The sequence below is a fragment of the Rhincodon typus genome, chromosome 14 (genome assembly GCF_021869965.1).
Source record: "Rhincodon typus isolate 14 chromosome 14, sRhiTyp1.1, whole genome shotgun sequence".
In the NCBI taxonomy this organism is placed as follows: domain Eukaryota; kingdom Metazoa; phylum Chordata; class Chondrichthyes; order Orectolobiformes; family Rhincodontidae; genus Rhincodon; species Rhincodon typus.
Genome location: NC_063345.1, coordinates 47,677,839 through 47,690,995, shown reverse-complemented (window position 1 = coordinate 47,690,995; position 13,157 = coordinate 47,677,839). Strand labels below are relative to the sequence as shown.

General features: G+C 41.3%; 1 protein-coding gene and 1 pseudogene across 1 annotated transcript in view; both read left to right on the top strand.

Annotated features, from left to right (window-relative positions):
• drp2 (dystrophin related protein 2) overlaps window positions 1-13,157 on the top strand; it is a 316,071-nt gene that overhangs the window by 55,995 nt on the left and 246,919 nt on the right. The window lies entirely within an intron of this gene.
• Window positions 4,336-12,126, top strand: LOC125484866 (annotated as a pseudogene).

Here is a 13,157-nt window from a genome sequence, read left to right as displayed (position 1 = left end):
TCAGAGGAGCAGGAAAGTTGACGTTTTGGGTCTGGACCCTTCTTCTGCTCCTCTGATGCTGCTTGGCCTGCTGTGTTCATCCAGCTCTATACCTGGTTATCTCAGATTCTCCAGCATTGGCAGTTCCTACTATCTCCAAATTCTTGTCTAGGGTCAGTTCTGTTTTCGTCGCAACTGATACAGTTTGGATACTGTCCTTCGTAATCCTGATCCTGTTTGCAGCCTGTAATTTACTTCATCCTTAGGAGATGTATTGAACAGAAATTCTGTTGACTGGTAAATTGCCACCAGAGACTGTGTTACCAAGAATGTGTTGGGAAGAGTCTAGAAGCTGCAGCACCTTTAACCTCTTCTGAATTGATCCCATTTCTATTGTGCAAGTATTATCAGAAGGTAATGAAGGAAACTGGAATGCATCATACGTCATACAATCCTTGGGCCTGTTCTACCATTCAGTCTGACAATAGCCTGGAATCCACTTTCTCGTCTTCCACAACAATTACAACATTTAAAAGGCATCCGGATGGGTACATGAAAAGGAAGGCTGTGGAGGGTTGAGGGCCAAATGCTGGCAAATAGGACTAGATTAATTTAGGATATCTGGTCGGCATGGACGAATTGGACCGAAAGGTCTGTTTCTGTACTGTGCAACTCTGACACTATGGTACTGAAGGAGCAGAAGGATTAATGAATTTCTTTCTGTAGCCTTTTGATTTGGTAATATGCAAGACCTTCTGAAATATACAGCTACTCGCAATTGTTCCTTAGCTTTGATCTGTATTTGATGGGGTCAGCCAGTCTCACAATATCAGCAAAATTATGCTGTGAAATCTGCATGATATAGGAACATTTTCAAAGCATCTTTACAACAGACATACAAGTCATAGCCATTAGTGAGGATATGAGCACTGATGCAGAAATATCAATAATATAATTGTTTGAAGGCTTTGTGCATTGTTATTTCTTTTGTGAGTATTAACAGGAAACAATCAATCTGCAGATCAGAGCTGTGACTGCAAAACAAGACAGATTGTATCCTAGCAATTGAAATCCCACAAGATCAATTGGATGCAAACTAAAGTTCGGCAGTTCACTACACTCTCAGCTGTTGAAATAGATGTTGTGGAATCTTCCCAGCCCCTGAACAACATTGGCATTGGTGACTCAATTGGGAAAATATGGGCAAGATTGTTCAGATGTCCAGAAAAAAAACAAGTCTGATTCTGCACATAATTTTTTGAATGGCAACGTAAGAATCTTGCTAGTGGGCAGCAAGAGATCTATTTGCATCCATTTACATCTCATTAGTGCTTAATCTTGCCTCATTGATATGCATTTTCCTATTCTCCCATGTACTGGATAGCAAGTAGATATGTCAAGAAAGTCAGAGTAATCAAACCTGGTGACTCCAGATCATTGCTTACTCCTCCACCTTGGACAACAGTTGTCAACATCTCAGGGCAACTCCATAGGCGGTTACTGACTGTACCCACCTATCCCCAGAGATTGGCATTGGACACATATCAGCATCTCTGCATCCTCAAGGCGCAACTACAACCCATGTACAAAACAGTTCTCGATTTCAATGCTGAATTTCAAACCGCACTGGCATTGAAATGTTGCTGCCAGGGACCAGGTCATAGATTCAACGTGGTACATCTCGGCTCCTCTTTTGCTCTACTGGTGCTCATTCACTTTGGGCAGAATTGGGTGGTCATAGCTTCATGCCCTTTCTTTACTTTGCATCGCCTCTTTGCACTTTGCTTCTTCATTCAGAATTTAAAAGCTACGTCTTGCCTTGCCATTTAGCACAGACACAAAGCCAGGTAGCTTGTCATGGTCATCAGCAGTGATTAGCCAAGATAGTGGACATATTGCAGTATAGCACCATGCTACATGAAAGTTATGCCTGAACCAGGTGCCAGCAACTTACTAGGCAATAACACTGCAGACTGTGGAAATCATTTCTGTGGATTGGAGGCAGCATGCTGAGATGCAAAAATTGTGAGGCGGGGGTGGGGGGGGAGCGCAACTCAACATATAAGTGAGGGGAAATAATAGCACATTGGAGGACATGGATGACTGCAATGAAGGGTGGGGGTTCATTGTGCTCCCAGCAACCCTTGCTTTGATGGAGGCACTGTGCATCATGATAGTTCATTAACTAAGCTGTAGGGCTGGGGTTCAGGGGCTAATATTGGGAAATGAAGCCTCAATTCACCTTTTCTCAGAAACCAACTGCTACCAATATGGATGAAAACAACTATTACAAAAAGGTAACAGCTGTGAATGGCCCAGAAAAGAAAGTGAGAAATTCCCAAGGATATAATATCTTGGCAATTCCCAGGGTACTTGGCATATTCTTCTAAGGTGTGATGCTGGTGATCACAGCTGACTTGTCCATAGATGGAATGAAATCCTCTTTTGTTAATGATGTCTTTGGCATTATGACATAGTGTTTTCAACACAATGTGTGTCCAGTCCACCCTGTACCTGGAGGAAGTCAGTGATGTGACAAGGCCTGGGCTGTCCCACTGATCTCATCATGGGGAAATGAGCTGAAACAGTGAGATCTGGCACAAATTGCACCAGTAAAAACCTCAAAATGAAGCCTCAATTCTGAGATGTGTGTGGAAACTTGTATTGTTGGGAATGACAGGTAGTCAAGGAGGAAGGGGACATGAAGGTTTGGATAGGTCCCTGATTACCAGGCTGAGCCTATGATTCACTGTGCTAAGCCTGATTTTCATTACCTTCCATCCTCATGTGATTTGTAAAAGCACAATGAAAATGGGTAATAGCTGTGACCATCAAGAGTGTGTGGTTGTATTCTGTCTGAGCACATTGGCCCTACTTTTAAGTGATATGAGGTCCTTCAAGGGGCAATTGCATTCATCAACGACTGACACAACATACATCCATGATCACATTAGCCTGCATGCGAAATAGATGCAGTGCCCAACTATGTGGAGTACAAATCCTGGTCACGGCTGGCCAACGATCTATGACCCAAAGGAGTGGGTGGCCATTCTATCCTAGTGGCCATCAAGGTGTCAAACGTTTATGTAACCAGCTGCTTCCAAGGATCCACTGGGGACCGTGTGTAATACGTCAATCCTCAACTCACCAATGGATCAAGGTTTTTACTGGTGCAATTTGTGCCAGATCTCGCTGCTTCAGCTCATTTCCCCATGATGAGATCAGCGGGACAGCCCAGGCCTTGTCACATCACTGACTTCCTCCAGGTACAGGGTGGACTGGACACACATTGTGTTGAAAACATTATGTCATAATGCCAAAGACATCATTAACAAAAGAGGATTTCATTCCATCTATGGACAAGTCAGCTGTGATCACCAGCATCACACCTTAGAAGAATGTGCCAAGTACCCTGCGAACTGCCAAGATCTTATATCCTTGGGAATTTCTCACTTTTTTTCTGGGCCATTCACAGCTCTTACCTTTTTGGAATAGTTATTTTTATCCATATTGGTAGCAGTTGGTTTCTGAGAAAAGGTGAATACTTTCTGGTCTAACAACATAAGCTTTAAAGTATGCATCCTGTCAACACAGTGTGGAGCTGGAGGAACACAGCAGGCCAGGAAGCATCAGGGGAGCAGGAAAGTTGACGTTTCAGTTCGGGATCCTTCTTCAGAACTGGGGAGGGGGCAGGGAGCTGGGAAATAAATAGAGGGAGGAGGGTTGGGGCTGGGGGACAGTAGGTGGGATGTTCTGAGGATATTCCATTCTTCCTTCACAGATGCTGCCAGACCTGCTGAGCTTTTCCAGCAACTTTGTTTTTGTTCCTGATTTACAGCTTCCGCAGTTCTTTCGTTTTTTATTTAAGAAAATGGGCAGGTCGAGGAGGCGAGAGGGAGGATGAGTGGGTCTGGGGGAGGGGAGATGGGATCGCGATAGGTGGATACAGGTAGGTGGGGACTGGTCAGTGGGAAGTGAGGAGCGGATAACCGGGAAAGAAGATGGACAGGTTGTGTCAGGTCAAGGAGGCAAGAGGGAAGAGGAGTGGGGCTGGGGGATACAGATGGGATGTGGTAGGGATTGACCAGTGGGAAGGGTGGGGTGGATAGGTGGGGAAGAAGATGGACAAGTTGTGTCAGATCAATGAGACGGAGATGAGAGGGAGGGTTGGATGTGGGATGAGACCGGGGGTGGGGAGATTTTAAAACTGGTGAATTCTATGTTGAGGCCATTGGGTTGTAGGCTCCTGCTGTGGAATATGAGGTGTTGTTCCTCCAGTTTGCATGTTGCGTCATTGTGGTACAGGAGGAGGCTCAGGATGAACATGTCACACAGGGAGTGGAAGAGGGAGTTAAAATGGTTGGCAACCAGAAGATGTTATTGATTATCACATACAGAGCGCACATGCTCCATGAATCGGTCCCCAAGTCCGTGCTCGGTCTCACCGATGTACAGGAGGCCACACCGAGACCAACAGATACAATAGATCAGGTTGGAGGATGTACACGTGAATCCCTGTCAGATTTGGAAAGTTTGTTTTGGGCCTTGGATGGAGGTGAGGGGGGAGATGTAGGGGCAGGTGTAGCACCTCCTGCAGTTGCAGGGAAAGGTGCCGGGGGTCGTGGGGTTAGTGGGGAGTGTGGAGCGGATGAGGGAGTTGTAGAGTATATGTATCGTCCTGACAGTTCCTGTCAATATAGTTATGGAAGTGCTAATGTTTTAAAAACAAAACAGTGAGCAGATATTTGGAAAGAGATTATGATTTATAATTGTAATAATGTTGCAATTTACCCTCAGAATTACAGTGGGCTTTAAAATGCCAGTATGTTCACCAGAACAATTGTCACAAAAAAAGTATCTTAAGGAAGGCTCCATATAAAAGATTGCTCAGTTGTGAGCTTTGAAGTCTCTCTTTGGTAATTTCTAAATCACCAGCGCTGCTAATCTATATCAAAGGTTATGGCAAGCTTATTTCTCATTGCACTTCCAGTGTAACTCATTGTCTTTGCATCATGGATCATCTTTGCATATATCATCGATCATTATTTAGAGCTGTTCAGGAGTTGCAGCTTCTTTTTACACATTTTTTACTCGTTGCCAGGATTTAACTAGTTTTCTAGGTCAGTACATGTATATTATTATACATATAATTACTTAAAATCTCGCGTGTAAACATATTGGATGCCTATGAAGGTGAAATTGGCATATAATGATCAAAATAAAAGAGTGCTGTTGTAGTGATGGATAGTTCAGTACAGGCTTGGAACGAGCTATAATGCTTTAGTTATCACTCTCTCTAATACGTATTGCTGTGGGTTTTTTTTAAAATGCACTATCCTTATGGTAAACTGTTAACCATGACCATATCTCCACCCACACACATCTGCACTTCTAAACTTGTACTTTTTCCAGTTAGTTTGCTTGTTTATTCATTCCAGTCTGAATGGATAAATGAAGTCTTGTAACTCAAATTGCTTCATAATCTCAAAAATGGTAGTGACTCTTGGTAGGTCTTACAAGATTCAATGCAAGATAATTCATATCTTTTGTATGATTATTTCAAGCTATCATTGTAAAGAGCCAAATGACTTATCTTGGATACAAGATCTCACATCACTACTCAGGTACAAACAGAGCATCAGCTATTAGATTGCACCTGCTGCTCAGCGTTACTATTTTAGTTCCTGAATCTGAACAGAATAATTGACTATATGTCAGCTCAGTTCCCCTGTACTGCGCAGCAAGAGTTTTGCTTTCAAGGCTGGTGATGCCAGATTCACAACATGCCGTGCTTTGCCTGCGCAACTTCCTACCAGGCAAAGAGTCATAGAGTCATACAGCATGGAAACAGACCCTTCGGTCCAACCAGTCCATGCTGAGCATAATCCCAAATGTAGTCCCACCTGCTTGCTCCTGGCCCATATCCCTCCAAACCTTTCCTGTTCATATATCCATCCAAATGTCTTTTAAACATTTTAATTGTACCCGCATCCACCACTTCATCAGGAAGTTCATTCCACATGCGAACCATCCTCTGTGTAAAAAATTTGCCTCATGTCTTTTTTAATTCTCTCTCCTCTAAATTTAAAAATGTGCCCCCTAGTTTTGAAATTTCCCTATCTTAGGAAAAGACAACTAACATCAACTCTATCAATACTTTTCATTATTTTATAAATTTCTATCAGGTTATCTCTCAACCCCCGGGTCCCAACCCAAAACGTCAGCTTTCCTGCTCCTCTGATGCTGCCTGGTCTGCTGTGTTCCTCCAGCTCCAGCCTAGCCAACCTTTCTTATAACTCAAACCTTCCATGCCCAGCAATGTCCTGGTAAATCTCTTCTGAACTCTCTTCAGCTTGATAATATCCTTCCTATAACTGGGCAACCAGAACTGGACACAGTATTCCAGAAGAGACTTCACCAATGTCCTGTACAACCTCAATATAACATTCCAACTCCTATACTCCTATACTCAAGGGACTGAGCAATGAAAGCAAGTGTGCCAAATGCCCTTTTAACCATCCTGTCTATATGTGATGCAAACTTTAAATAATTATGTACCTGCACCTGTAGGTCCCTCTATTCTACAACACTACTCAAGGCCCTATCGTTAATTGTATAAGCCTTACCCTTGATTATTGTACCAAGATGCAATACCTCACACTTATCCAGATTGAACTCCATCTGCCATTTTTCAGCCCAATGACTCATTTGATCAAGATCCCTTTGTAATCTTAGACAACCTTCTTCACTGTCTACAATGGCACCAATTTTGGTGTCATCCGCAAACTTACTAACCATGCCTTCTGTATTCTCATCCAAATCATTTATATAAGGGACAAACAAAAGAGGACCCAGAACCGATCCCTGTGGAACACCACTGGTCACAGCCCTCCAGTCTGAAAAACAACCCTCCACCATTACTCTCTGTATCCTGCCGGTAAGCCAATTATGTATCCAATTGGCAAGCTCACCCTGAATCCCAGGTGGCCTAACTTTACTGTTTAGTCTACCATGCCGAACCTTGTCAAAATCTTTACTGAAATCCAAATAAACAACGTCCACTGCTCTGCAATCATCAACATTTTTGTAACTTCCTCCACAAATTCAATCAAATTTCTGAGGAACATTATTCCTTGCACAAAACTATGCTGACTATCCCTAATTAATTTTTGCATCTGTAAATGTCCATAAATCCTATCTTTTATAATCATCTCCAACAATTTACCCACAACCGAAGTCGGACTTACAGATATATAGTTCCCCAGTTTCTCCTTACAACCTTTCTTAAACAAAGGTACAACATTAGCCACCTTCCAGTCATTAGGCACTTCACCCGTAGTTATAAATGATGCAAATATTTCTGCAAGTTTTGCTTGAAGCCTGACCTTCTAGTATTTCATCCTTCATCTAATTTCTGTTCTATGTCGATTTGATTTGGTATAATCAGATTTTCACTATCGTGTAATTCTATATCCATGCTATCTGTGCTTTCTCAATTCCTTTTCAGTCCTGGTCTGTCTTTTTATATGAGCCTTCTCCATTTATTTCCAACTCTCTTTTGCGCTCTACTCTGTTCCTTCACATGTCCTACAACTGTGGACAATCTATGGTCCTTATAACCTGGGTAATGCATCAGTATTAAATCTTGATACCAGTGCTCCAAATGATTTCAGTGTCCTGCAATCATTTCAACTTCATTGTTGCACATGTCTTGCTCTGGAGTTGATCCCTTAATCCAACTGGGAATATGTACTGAAGGCATTTGTTATTAGTCTACCGGCTCTGACAATGTAATTAGATCAGAAGTTTAGGATTCTGTGCTGTACATCACTGCTATTTCTTCCAAAAATGAGTCTTTAATTCTTATTGTTCATGTTAAAAGAAAGTTCTTTAATTGTCAATATGAGGAAAATATTTTAGCTCTACGTAGGATTTGGGGCAGAGCTCTCAGTTAATTTCAGTTCACTTTATCAATGCAATTTGCCTGAGATTAGTGTAATTTATACAAAAAAAGGAACTCAAAGTGCAAATTGTATTCAGCACAAATTGAGTTTCCACAATCCTATGTGTTTGTTTAAATAAACATTGCCCCAATTGCAAGTTGAGTTCATCTGGATTATGAGATTCTGCTAATTCCATTTGACTGCAGATCTCCAAGGAGACTCTGAAGATTAAATTGCTTCTGTGGGAAGAAGGGCACAGATGTTTTAAAAACGTTAGTATGTGGGTTTTACTAAAAATTTAGTAAGAAACTGACTACTCAATCCCAATCTAATTAAGAAAAGACTTTGTGTATTTTTTAAAAGCATTTTAGTCATTTGAAGTTGAGATACCTAATGTAACGTTTTTGACACTGTGATTAAAACTGCTTATTTTTTGTGATAAGTGCATATATAGCTTAATTAATCAAAGTGCGCACAGTTATTGCTTTTAAATGTATCAAGAAATGCTATTAAACAAACATTTGAAAAGATTTCTTTTTAAAACATGAAGTTGTGTGAGTTCATGGCATTTTTTAAATTCAATGTTATGCAAATTACATTGATTAGTAACTTGGGAGAAAACCACTTCTCCAAGCAGGTGCAATATTGAGCCTGATATGCTTTTGAATCATAGCTTGAATGTGAAGTTGAAACTTGAAGAGGTTAAGTAACTTGCTTGTTTAAGAATGAGTGCATTATATTGGATAAAATTGTAGTTATCTGTGGAATATTAGCAGGAACAGCAGGCAAGAAGTATTAGAAAAAAGGTAAAGCTCTTTGGAGATTAAATAATGAAGACACAAAGAAAGCATCAACAGAATTTCTGTCAGACTACTGGGTCCAGCAGAGTTTATGGAAAACACTTAGGATTATGGTTTTACTGGTGGGTATCACCAGGAATGAATTTTTGTAGGGGTTCTGCAGTGCAGTATCTTAATTGAAAGATCAGTGAAAACCTTAGTGAGATAGCATTAACAACTCATATCCTGTTTCTCTGGGAATTCAGCGAATTTTCTGCTGATGTTCAATAATCTTGCAGAAATTTAAACCCATGGTCAGTGGTGAATAGATCCGGAAGTGGAAAGTTATTGTGTTAGAAACATGGTTAACAGGGACATGTACAGAAATTGTATGCATGAGTTAACAAGAAATTGAGAAAAGAGAAAATGACCATGCTTATAAGCTAGAAGAAACTGAAATAGTCAGTTAAAATATGTCTGAACAACAGAAAAATACAGATAGGAAGTGGAGTTTTGCTTTTTATTTACAGATAGAAAGTGACTGATACAAATTACAGAGGAAAATCAATTCCTAAAACTCTTATGGCACTAACTTTCACAGAAGCTCATTAAGTTACAAGTGGTCGAAACAATCAACAGCCTCTAATGCCAGTCAAGAAGTTGAATTAATAAGTTAATTTTGATGTTTTCTATTGGTAGAGGGCTGCATTTTACCAGAAATCAGCTTCGTGTCAATTTCAGGAAGTTTGGTGCATGACCCTCGTGGATTTTCTCACATTACTCTCCACTGCTCACCTCAATAGCAATTTGCTGCACCTCTATGGCATCCCACTTGTGCTATCATGCACTTAGCACTGGCTAAAGTAGTTGTCACTACCTCCTGAGATTCCTGTCACCAGTGGCAGTTTTAAAGCCCAGCTGTGCACCAGGTTAAGCGCTGACAGCCAGGAACTGCCCTTTACTGTGCGCATTTCAGAAGGGGAACAAAAATAAAATGCTTCTGAGGGCACATAGGTGGTACAATTGGCACTTCATTATAAACACAAGTCTATTCTCATAAATGTATTGTTACTTTATATCATCCCCTGACTGATTGACAGACATTACAACTGTGGCTGTAAGAATGAATCTACATAGGTTTTCTTGTCCTTATTGTCATCCCATCTTATGACCCTATTTAAGGGATTGCTATTCTTTCCCTAATATTTAGCATTGTGTAACATTGTTCAATGTAAGAACGTTACATATTGGAAAGCCTTCAAATGATTGAAAGCACTCACTTTAATTTAGAAATAGCAAAAGTGAAAAAAAAACAAACAAATAAAAGCCGCATTTGTTTCTGGGAATAGACAGTAGCTGCTTGCCTTTTGAGAAACAACTAATTCACTGCTAATGAGTGAACACTGTCCTCAGCTCTTATCTATTGGAACCAGGCATCAATGAAGTCCTGTCTGAACTGTCATGCTTGATGCTGCACCGCTTGATCATGCTGAAGGTAATGTACCTCCTGCTTGATGGGAACTTTCCTGCTCAATATCCTCATCTCACAGCTCAGAACACTGCAGCTGCTTTCCCCATTCTTCAGCATTCACCACATCGCTTGTTTGCCTCCTGGTTGTGTAAAGTACAGCAGGCTAGGATTATGCAGCATACTCTGTCTGCACTATAATGCACTGTATTTACCCTTGGCCTTAGTAAGGGGGTTATGCACCGAATCATCAGCAATGTTTGCAGAGGGTAGACCTGTCTCTCAGTACTCAGCCTTATAAGACATCAACCTTTGAAATAAACAAGAACATTGGAGCTCTCAAGAATATAGACATCATGGCAGCTCCCAGGGTACCTGGCACAGACTTCTAAGATGTGGTACAGTGATCACAGCTAAATTGTGCAGTGATGGAACGGAATCCTTTGCTCTGACAGTGCCATATCATAATGCAGCTGACCTCAGCAATAGAAATATGTGTATGGTCTATAGTACCCTGCACTAGGGCCAAGCCAGCACAGCCTACTACCTAAACTGTAGTATTGACCTCGTCACAATGAAGCAACTTGATCTGTCAAAAATTGCATCACCAACAGCTTTGAAACATTCGTAGGTCAAAAGAGATCCCACATAGTCCCCAGTGGATCCTTGGAAGCAACCAATTGCATAAAAGTTTAGCATAGTAATCACTTTGATGACCACAGGGATAGGATGGCCACTTTTAGAGGGAAAGTTTAGGTGTGACATGAGTTAACATGTATTCCCACATGAATTCTGGCTGGGATTAGAATGAGATTGAATCATAATGATGGATAGATATGAGAAATCTACCCCAAGGAAAAGATTGTTACTACAACTTTACCTTCTTCATGATAGTTAACTGGAACGAGACAAACTCGAGGATCAAATGGAGAGTTATCTTTATGAGAACAGGTATGAACTTTAGAGATGTGAGCTTGAAATTCAAGCCCAACATCAAGGTCCCCCAAGAAGTGGAAGAAGTAGAAGACCAGAATGCTGGAGGTCATCTAGAACGAAGACCAAATGAAGTCTTTTGCATCCACTGTCAGTGAGCGGATGAGTAGATCACGATATCAGGGGCTATCCCAGTGGTCTAATAGATCCATTTCAGGAAGTGGAACAGAAGGAAGTTTTAGAACTAGACAACATATTGTGTCCAGACAGATTCGGGTTGGAGATGGCGTGAAGTCTGAAGTAACTAATCATGTTTCTGTTCTTGAGCCAAATGAACCTAGAGAACCTTCCCAGGAAGCTGTTGACTCTTCAGAGACTGTCATCAGTGATCCCTCTGTAGCGGGTGCCAATCACCGACCATTATGTTAGACCTGCACGTGAGAAGGGTGAGACCTGGTGAAAATACAGATAGAGATAGGACAGACAACAGGATCCAGTCATGACCCCAAACATCCGACAACACTGTTGTATATGAAAGTGAGCGGGATGGGCTCAGGCACACATTCTCCCACTCTGAACAAACATGGGTGTGAACTTAGGTCAGCACCATTCGCATTCCTTTTTGCAGGATATCTGATTCAGGTCTTGGATAGGCCACCTCAGTTGACTTCCCAACAATATTACGCCGAATAATGATGGCTGGGGATCTAAGTTCCTTAGTGGGCAGTGACAGTGATTCTGAATCTAGCAACAGGGGCCAAAATCAAGTACAGGATATTTCTGAATTGTGAATCCCCAGGCATGGCTTCTGAAGCGTAATAAGCAAGCAACAGGCAGGGAATAGCAGAATGGCAGTGAACTAGAGCTATGAGAAGAGAAGGTCAGCAAAATCGAGGTTGACTTGGTCTTAAAGAAAGTGATACTTCGCGCATACTTAGACTTGCTCATTTCTTTCTGCTCAATGATGGAGAATGATCAGCCCAGGGGACTGACTAAAGACCAGATTGACAATTTGTCCACATGAAATTTGGAAGAAAATGAGTATGTTGATATTCTAGGACATGTCGATATAAGAAAAGATTGTTGTGTTGGGTGTTTTGAAACACAATAAGGTAACAAAGTCCCCTGGACCTGATGGGATATATCCCTGAATGCTGAGGGAGGCATGTGAGGAAATTACTGAGACCTCGTACAAAATACTTGTATCCTGTTTCATCACAAGGGAGGCCCCAAAGGACTAGAGAATATCCAAATGTGTTCCTTTGTGTAAGAAGGGCAAACAGGGATAATCCAGGAAATTATGGGCTGGTGAGATTTATGTTAGTGGTGAAGAAATTATTGGAGAAGATTCTTAGGGATAAGATTTATTCAATTTGGAACTATATGACTTATTAGCGATAGGCAGCATGGTTTTGTATGGAGAAGGTCGTGTCTCACAAAATTGATTGAGTTTCTTGAGGATGTGAAAAAGGTAACTGATGTTGTCTATATAGACTTTAGCAAAGCCTTTAACAAGATCCCTCATGGCAGGCTAATACAAAAGGTGAAGTCACATGGGATCTATGGTGAACGAGTATGATGCATGCAGAACTGGCTTAGTCATTGAAGACAGAGTACCAGTGCTGGAAGCGTGTTTTTCAGATTGGAGATCTGTGACCAATGGTGTTCCGCTAGGATCAGTGCTGGAACCCCTGTTGTTTGTAATATATATAAATGCTTTGAATGAATATGTAGATTGTGTATGATTAGTAATTTTGTGAATGACACAAAGATTAGGGGAGCTGTGGGTAGCAAGGAGGGTTGCCAGAGGATACAGCAGGATTATAAATAGACTGGAGACTTGGGCAGAGTTTAATCAAGACACATGCAAAGTGATGCATTTTAGGAGATCTAATGTAGGAGGGAAGTATACAGTAAATGGCAGAATCCTTAATAGCATCAACATACAGAGGGATCTAGGTGTACAAGTCCACAGTTCGCTTAAAGTGGCAACACAAGTGGACAAGGTTGTTAAGAAGGCACATAGCATGCTTGTCTTCATCAGTCAGGGCATAG